The following is a 10,000-nucleotide window of genomic DNA, read 5'->3' as shown; positions in this document are numbered from 1 at the left end:
TTTATAATTATTAATATAAATAATTTTTAATTTATTTAATTAAATACATATATGAACTTTTTAATTTATTATTAAATTTATTTTTTTAAAAAAAAAAGTCGAGAAGACTAGGGTTTTATTTTTGGTGGAAAAAGAGTACTCGATGGACGGCTAACCGTGGTTGCAATGGCAAAACAGATGAGAAATAATTGAAACTGGAAAGGAATGAAAGGTCCTATCAAATGTAGAAAAAAGTCCAAATCAAATTATGAAAGCAAACACCGGTGCTCCATCCATGTCTTCCACTACATGAAAGAGAAAAGATTGGTCAGTTCCTCTGTGACATGAGAGGAAAGCGTACAAGATCTACCCGCCAATCATGCATGCCAATGTTTCCTTCCTTCTACATGGATTTTTGACCTCTTCTAGGAGATTACTACACGCCATGTCCCCACGATATCACGAGACTTGTGACATGTACGTTATCATACATTTATAAAAAATATTATATGAAAAAAATTGTTGTAATTCACAAATTTTAAAAAAAATTATAAAATTAAATTTTTAATTAGATTAATATTTAAAAATAAAATAAACAAGATTTTATTGAAAAATTTATAACAAAAAAAATAAAAAGAAAACAACTATGCAGATAAATAGTATAGTAATTTATAGTGTTTCATAAGAAAATTTATAATTGTAATTCTCAACCAACTCAATATTAAAAATAATAAAATAAATAAAAATAATATTTTAAAAAATCATAACAACAAAATTATATGAGGAACACTGTAGCAATCTACGGAGTTTTAAAGAAAAAACTACAAAGCTAAATTCTTAATTAGCTAAATATAAAAAAATAAAAAAAAATAATTTTAAAAAAACAAAAAAAAATCATAAAAAATAAAAGAACCACGTGGGGAAATACTATAGCAATTCACAATATTTAAAAAAAAACTTACAAAGCTAAGTTTTTAACAGCTCTATATTAAAAAAATAAAATAAATAAAAATGAAAAAAAAACATGAAAAATTGAAAAAAAATAAAAGAAGATAATTTTAGAAAAAAAACATGTGAGGGGATTTAAAGCTGAATTCTCAACTAGCTCAATATTTAAAAAAATCGATAAAGATAATTGTGAAAAAAACATGTGGAGAAACACTGTAACAAAACAAAAACCATATGGAGAAACATTGTAACAATTTATAGTGTTTTAAATAAAAAAAACTACAAAACAAAATTAACAAAGATTATTTTGGAAAAAAAGTAAAAAATTTCTAGAAAAAAACCATGTAGGGAACATTGTAGTAATTTATAATGGTTTTTTAAAAAAACTAAAAAATAAAATTTTTAACCAGTTTAATATTTAATAAAATTAATAAAAGTAATTTTTTAAAAAAAATATATAAAGCCCAAAAGAGGAAAAGAAACGAAAAAAATGTGGGGGGAAAATACAAAACCAAAAAAATAAAAAAAAATATTACATAAAGAAAGCTACAATAATTTCCCATACTCTTAAAGTATTGTTAATAAGTGTATGTTAAATGTGGTTTTTATTGTTTTTAAAATTATTTTTTTATTATTAAAAAATTATTTTTAATATTAGAGTATCAAAATAATTTAAAAATTAAAAATTAAAAAAAATTATTTTTTTAAAAAAACACTGTAAAACACAAAAACGAACATAAACTACAATACTTTATAGGAATAAGTGGTCGTCGTTTTATGAACCGTCAAGATCAAAACGGGGATCTTTCTAGAAAATTGGAGACCAACGCCATATTCCAGAAAAGAAGTCACATGAGCTGCTTCCGCGAGTGAAATGTTTAAATGAATACGTAACTTTGTTTTTAGTCACCTTGAAAAATATTTTTTTTTAAAAATAAATTTTTTAAAAATAAATTATTTTTTAATATCTGATAATGTTAAAAAAAAATTGAAAAATAATTTGTAGTTTTAGTTATATCATGAAAAATAAACTGGAAAATAATTTATTCATATTTTATTTTTCTCAAGTTTATTAAAATAATAATGAACAAATTGTACAAATTAAATAGTTGAATGAGAATAAAATTGAAAAAAATATAATTAGAGATCAAATCTAAAAAATTAAAAAAATAAAAGATGAAGAAATTAAAATAATAATAATCAACATTTCATAAATTATTTCAAATAAAATAAATAACAATCAAAAGAATGAGATCAAATTTGATAGATATAAAATTTCAATAAAAAAATGACAAGTAAAAAGCAAATAGCAATTATAAAAATAAAGATCAAAGTTAATATAAAAATTAAATTTTAAGAGATAAAATTAAAAAATAAATATTCAAAACAATATATATATATATAAAAAAAATTTAAAGATCAAATTTGATATAATCAGCAAATAATGATATTTTTAAATTTTTCATAATTTCTAGAAAATGTTTTTTACTCAAATGTTTTAGGAAAATATTTTCCTGAAAACCAAGTTAAAATTTTTTTCATTGAAAAATATTTTTTGTTGATCAAATTTTTTAATAGTAAGCAAATACAAAATAGTTTAAAAAGTAATTTTTCAGAAATCACTTTTCAGAAAAAAAAAAACACGATAAAAAAAAAATATTTTCTTGAAAATCAAGTCAAATTTTTTTGATTAAAAAATACTTTTCATTGATTAAAAAAAATTTCATTAATCAGAAAATATTTTTTATTGATTAGAAACTATTTTCTATTAACTAATTTTTTTAATAATAAATAAATTTTAAAAATTTTAAAAAATAATTTTTCAAAAAATACTACCCAAAAACAAAAATTACCTCAATGTTTAAATAGTTTAATGAGACGTAAAGTTCAAAACTTTATAACTCCGTTTTTCTGAAGGTGATAGCCTCATTAGTCAATGAATCATTCATTACGTAGAAGTCACCACTTAGTGGTCTACATGATGACTGTTCGTGATCTCTCTCTCTCTTTCTTGTGCTCCGTTGAAATTCTTGTACCAATATCAGTATAATAAGATTAACTCGGTATTGGTATCTGTGATGGTGATGTTTTTTGTTTTAAATTAATTTATTTTTATTTTAAATTAAATTTTTTAGATAGTTCTAAATCGTTTTAATGGGCTGAAATTAAAATTAAAATATATATTATTTTAATATATATTTAAAATAAAAAATATTTTAAAATTCAATTACTAATAAAAAAAAACAAACCCTATCCATAAACTGAACAATATGATGTTAAAAGATTGTAGTACATTCCTAGCCAATTCTAATATTCGGGCAAAGCCTAGGTGAATGAACAAACAAAGGATAGCCTAGGTGGTCAATGCAACCGAGGGAGAACTTCTTCGATTTTTTTTTTTTTTATCAAATTAGCACGGTAAATTTAAAGAATTAAGAGAATGATACTATTTACAAATAATTTAGTAAAATAATATAATTTAATATAGTTGTGTTTTTTAAGCACGACATTTAAAAGCATGATACTTAAAAATATTATGCTTCACAAATATTATACTAGTTAAAATTTAAACAAATTAAACATCAACAACTCATAAACACTCCCTCTTTTTCTAAAAAAAACCACGGTCTCTCTCTCACGTGTCTTTTAAAAAACTCATTAATTACTTAGATTTTGCCATTAAAACAGTTAAATAGAATTCATCATGATATTTAAGCATCATTTTGGTGTTTTTGTATTGAAAACTCCTTGTCCATTTTGCTACCATCACCATTGTTACCGCTACCCCAACCATTCTTGTAGTTCTATAAGTAAGGTAAACATACTATATTGTTTTTATTTTGTATTTGGTTTGGTTGAAATCAAATAATTGTTGAGGTTAAATTTAGGGTTTATGATGAATTTAAGATTTATTGAATAAATGATAAATTAGTTAGAAAATATATTTAATTAGAATTTGTTTGATATAGTTGAACATGAAAATAAGTTGAATTAATTATTTGTTGCTTTTAATTTAGATTAAATTGGTTTATATTGTTGCAATAGGCTAATAATGTAGTTAAATACGCCCATATGCACATGCAGAATTATGATGAATTACATGTTTCATTTAATTATTGATAAGTTAAAGAATTTAGTATTTTCTTTGAATTAAATTAATTTGTTATAAATTTGTGTTTGATTTAATGCAATTCAGCATGAAAAATATCAATTGATAATGTATTATGAATGTTAAGTTTGCTTTAACTTTAAATTTTGAGAATTTGATTGAATTTGCTATGAATTTTGCCAATCATGGTTGATGTAATGCAATTTAGTTAAAATTATGTTAAATTAACTACAATCTGATTTTTTTTATAGAATGTTTAATAATATATTTATGTTATGTCATTACGATAGCAATATTGTTTCTGAAGTAAATAGTAGTATCACTTACAATGACGAAAACAGCTTGTTGTTAATTGATAATTTAGGCATGTCGTATGTAGAAATGAAAAAAACTATTTTTTATGGACTTATGGTGGAATTATAATGATATTGATGTTGGAATAATTTGAAGGTGTCAAATTGAATACCAATATTATCTTGTATTGATTTTGTATGATGGTAGTTTAAGACAATAATCGATTCTTTCATTCAAAATGGTTTGAGCATGGCGATTATGTAAATAGTCGACTGAAATATGTTATTGTCCAAACTTTTGCTGGTTTTACAGATTCAGTTGGTAAAGGGAAAAATAGTTTATTATCGGATGATTTGCTACAAATTATAGATGGTAGTATGTTTGACAATCCTTCTGCTAATTAATATAGATTTGACTATTATGAGCCTAATGAAAATGAAGATGATGTTGATAATCAAATTATTCCTTCTATTCCTGAATTTAAAGATGCTTCTAGATCTAGTTTTGTTGTTTACATGATTGGGCACTTTGTCATATAAATATGGCAGGAGGGTCTAATTTAGAAGTTGATCAAATATTTGATAGTGAAAATGAATTGGTTAATATTGTTAAACGGTAGCACATTGCACACTCGATTGAATACTGGGTCCAACGGTTGAACTCAATATTTGTTCAATTACAATAAGTGAAAGCACCATAATATAAATGATATTTACATAGGAAATTTCATAAAATATCAAATTCATTCATCGTGTTGAGGTGTTGGCTACCTTTCAGAACAAGGATTTCAAATGATATTCATCTCTTATGAAGAGTGAAAAAAACACAAGAAACTCTAACAAGTTTTATCATTTTTATAGCGATCACAACCACACATTGAGGAATGCCATGCCTTAAGAAAAAAAAAATAATAATTGATCTCTAGAGTATATCTCTAATAATTTATGAAGAAAAGAATGCAACATGAACAAATAAGAAAAATTTATTGTGATGAACTACATGAAATAAAGAGCTTTTCAAAAATTATATCTCTATTATATTTTGAAGTTTTGAATAAAAGAAGTAATGTTTCTCTAAATGCATATACATATATCTAATAAAAAATCTTCATAATAAGATCTCATATCCTTAACAAAAAAATATTTATAAATGAAAATTCCATGTCTATATGAAATTTTTATGTCTTTAAATGAGTTTTAGTGTCTCCAAACACATCTTTAATTTCTCTAACAAAAATTCTCCATGCAATATGGACATTGCAATCTCCACATGTTTATATAATAACTCCTTATACATTATTTTAACAATGTTTTTTTAATTGATCATAAAGCATTCTCTTTTTAAGAAATAATACACTTTATTGTAAGAGGAATAAACAAATTGATCAAACCCTTATCTCTCTTAAAAAAAAAACTCATTTTTTTTTTATATAGGTATGGTCACAAAAGGCTACGTTTTAGATATTAAGTATTTTCTTTTCTTGTTTTTGTTGGTCAAAGTCTTTTAAACATGTTTGTTTAAAATAATTAGGGAAAGAATTTGTAATATAATTAAAAGAAATCAATCAACTTGGTTGGTCTATCATTTGGTTAGGCTTTCACTAAACCAAATCGGTCACGGGCCTATATTTAACCACCACCTTAACTTGCCAGTCACAAACTCGCCCAATCTTATCTTAGCACACACCTTCATGTATTTTTTTTTTTTTTTAAAAGTCATGACACACTTTTTTCCAGTACGATTTCTATGCAAAACAAAAGTCATTTTCTATGTTAATTGCAACATTACTCTTGTTACCATCTCTAACGTGCTAACTTGTCTCTTGTCTTCTAGATCTATTCTTTCATGACTGAACAATATCTTTATTAATGAAATAGCAATGACATTACCAATATGAGCATATAATAATAGTATATCATCTAACTTTTTTTTCTTCTATGAGATAAGCTTAAAGACCGGGTGTATAAATACACGTTATCACTAGTAAGCAAAGGTAGATCTATTCTTAGCTATTAAGATCAAGTTTTATGTCTTAGACCTATTAGTTTGCTAGAAAGTAGTTTTTTTGAAAAGTGAATTCCTAAAAAGTGAATTTTTTTTTTATATTTGGTAGTGTTATGAAAAAATAAGTTGGAAAACACTTTCCAGTGTTTGGTTGTACCATGGATAATGACCTAAAAAATAAATTATTAATGTTTTTTTAATTTTCAAGTTTATTAAAATAATGAGGAACAAATCATAAAAATTAAAAAGTTAAATGAGAATAAAATTTAAAAAAATCTAGTTTTATAAAATATCTCAAATAAAATAAATAACAATCAAAATAATAGAGATCAAATCTAACAGGTAAAAAAAATTAAAAAAGATGAAATTAAAATAATAATAATTACAATTTCATAAACTATTTTAAATAAAATAAATAACAATTAAAAGAATGAGGACCAAATTTGATAGATAAAAAATTTAAATTAAAAAAAATAATAAAATAAAAGTAAATAACAATCATAAAAATGAAGATCAAAGTTAATATAAAAATCAAATTAAATCAAACTATAAGGGATAAAAGCGAAAAAAAAAATTCAAAATAAAATATATAACAATCAAAAGTTTGAAAATTAAATTCGATATAATGAGCAATTAATATGATATTTTTAAAATTTTCACAACTTCTGGAAAATATTTTCCGCCTACAATAAAAGAAAAAAACTTTACTGGAAATCAAGCCAAATTTTTCTCTGACTGGAAAGTATTTTTTGTTAACTAGTTTTTCTAATGGCAAACAAACACAATAAAATTTAAAAAATTATTTTTTATAAATTAAATGGGTTTTAAATTCCATACACAACATTAAAAATCTCGATCATACAAGTTTCATATATAAACTACACATAGATACATACTTCCTGTAATTTTATTTTATTTTTCTCTTCTTATATATTATTATCTCCTTTAATATTTACTAACTTAATTATTGAAAAGTCCACCATTCCGATAAAGAATTGTTTTTTCAAGAATAACTCATGTAAAAGAAAACAAATCTAAATTTAAGTCCATCACTCCATAAATCAATCCTTTACATTACCGTTCAAAAGAAAACAAGAGAAACTCGATTCTTTATTTACTAGAATTCCAGGAAAGTTCCATAAAATTTCATAAAGAAAAAGAGAAACGTGTTCAATCAATCCTTGAGCTGCCTTCCTCTCAATCAATGGGGACCCAAATGTCGTTTATGGGCATCCACTTTTCTTTTTCGAAGGGACCCTCTTGGTAAATTACAACACAACAGGGCTAAAATGTTTGAAAGAGCACCCAGTGATCATCTGAAATTTCCGATTGATTTCTCAAAGGGCCACCAATAATCTTAACCCATGTTCAAGACATGGAATCTCTAGGCCTTCAATGATAACCCCCACGATATTTAACTTGATAGCTTGTTTATTTTATAATAAATTTTAAAAAATAGTAGATTCTCGAGTTGCATAAGTGCATCATCTGTTGTTTATTTCACAGTAAATTTATTCAAAGTCAAAGTCATTGCAAATATATAGATTTGTTAGGCTAAAATGTTTTTTCCCACAATTTGATTAGTCCAGTTTTGATAGCAAATAGATCTTTTACTGTATTAATATTGTCTATAATGATTTTATTGAAACATTATGCTAATTGCTACAATTACTTTTATTTTTATTATTTTTTTGTGTATAAATAAAAATATTTAAAAATCAAATATCCATGAATGAATGATGTATATTGATCCAAATTTTAAAGAGTGTATACTATGATATTAAAAACCTAAATTATTTCCTTGCTAGCTCAAAACATATTAATTTTATCAACTAAAACATGCTCGTTCATCAATTGATATTGGTCAAAATGAATTAAAAAAAATTATGATAGAAAAACAATAATTATATATTATATTCTCAATGTATATTCAATTTAAAGAAATATTATAAAATTGCATTTTGTTTGTAAAGTGTTTATTTGGAAAACAATAGAGGTTTAAACAACACATAATTCAACTACATAATAACAATAATAAATAGTAATTTATAACCTGGATATTTTTTTATTATATTTTTTAAAAATTAATCACTCAATTGCATAGGATCCACATGTAAACTTATTTGTTTTAATTTTCAAGTTTATTAAAATAATGAGGAACAAATCATAAAAATTAAAAAGTTAAATGAGAATAAAATTTAAAAAAATCTAGTTTTATAAAATATCTCAAATAAAATAAATAACAATCAAAATAATAGAGATCAAATCTAACAGGTAAAAAAAATTAAAAAAGATGAAATTAAAATAATAATAATTACAATTTCATAAACTATTTTAAATAAAATAAATAACAATTAAAAGAATGAGGACCAAATTTGATAGATAAAAAATTTAAATTAAAAAAAATAATAAAATAAAAGTAAATAACAATCATAAAAATGAAGATCAAAGTTAATATAAAAATCAAATTAAATCAAACTATAAGGGATAAAAGCGAAAAAAAAAATTCAAAATAAAATATATAACAATCAAAAGTTTGAAAATTAAATTCGATATAATGAGCAATTAATATGATATTTTTAAAATTTTCACAACTTCTGGAAAATATTTTCCGCCTACAATAAAAGAAAAAAACTTTACTGGAAATCAAGCCAAATTTTTCTCTGACTGGAAAGTATTTTTTGTTAACTAGTTTTTCTAATGGCAAACAAACACAATAAAATTTAAAAAATTATTTTTTATAAATTAAATGGGTTTTAAATTCCATACACAACATTAAAAATCTCGATCATACAAGTTTCATATATAAACTACACATAGATACATACTTCCTGTAATTTTATTTTATTTTTCTCTTCTTATATATTATTATCTCCTTTAATATTTACTAACTTAATTATTGAAAAGTCCACCATTCCGATAAAGAATTGTTTTTTCAAGAATAACTCATGTAAAAGAAAACAAATCTAAATTTAAGTCCATCACTCCATAAATCAATCCTTTACATTACCGTTCAAAAGAAAACAAGAGAAACTCGATTCTTTATTTACTAGAATTCCAGGAAAGTTCCATAAAATTTCATAAAGAAAAAGAGAAACGTGTTCAATCAGTCCTTGAGCTGCCTTCCTCTCAATCAATGGGGACCCAAATGTCGTTTATGGGCATCCACTTTTCTTTTTCGAAGGGACCCTCTTGGTAAATTACAACACAACAGGGCTAAAATGTTTGAAAGAGCACCCAGTGATCATCTGAAATTTCTGATTGATTTCTCAAAGGGCCACCAATAATCTTAACACATGTTCAAGACATGGAATCTCTAGGCCTTCAATGATAACCCCCACGATATTTAACTTGATAGCTTGTTTATTTTATAATAAATTTTAAAAAATAGTAGATTCTCGAGTTGCATAAGTGCATCATCTGTTGTTTATTTCACAGTAAATTTATTCAAAGTCAAAGTCATTGCAAATATATAGATTTGTTAGGCTAAAATGTTTTTTCCCACAATTTGATTAGTCCAGTTTTGATAGCAAATAGATCTTTTACTGTATTAATATTGTCTATAATGATTTTATTGAAACATTATGCTAATTGCTACAATTACTTTTATTTTTATTATTTTTTTGTGTATAAATAAAAATATTTAAAAATCAAATATCCATGAAT

The sequence above is a fragment of the Populus euphratica genome, unplaced genomic scaffold, assembly GCF_000495115.2.
Source record: "Populus euphratica unplaced genomic scaffold, PopEup_1.0 scaffold145.1, whole genome shotgun sequence".
NCBI lineage: Eukaryota > Viridiplantae > Streptophyta > Magnoliopsida > Malpighiales > Salicaceae > Populus > Populus euphratica.
This window is presented reverse-complemented; position numbering follows the sequence as displayed.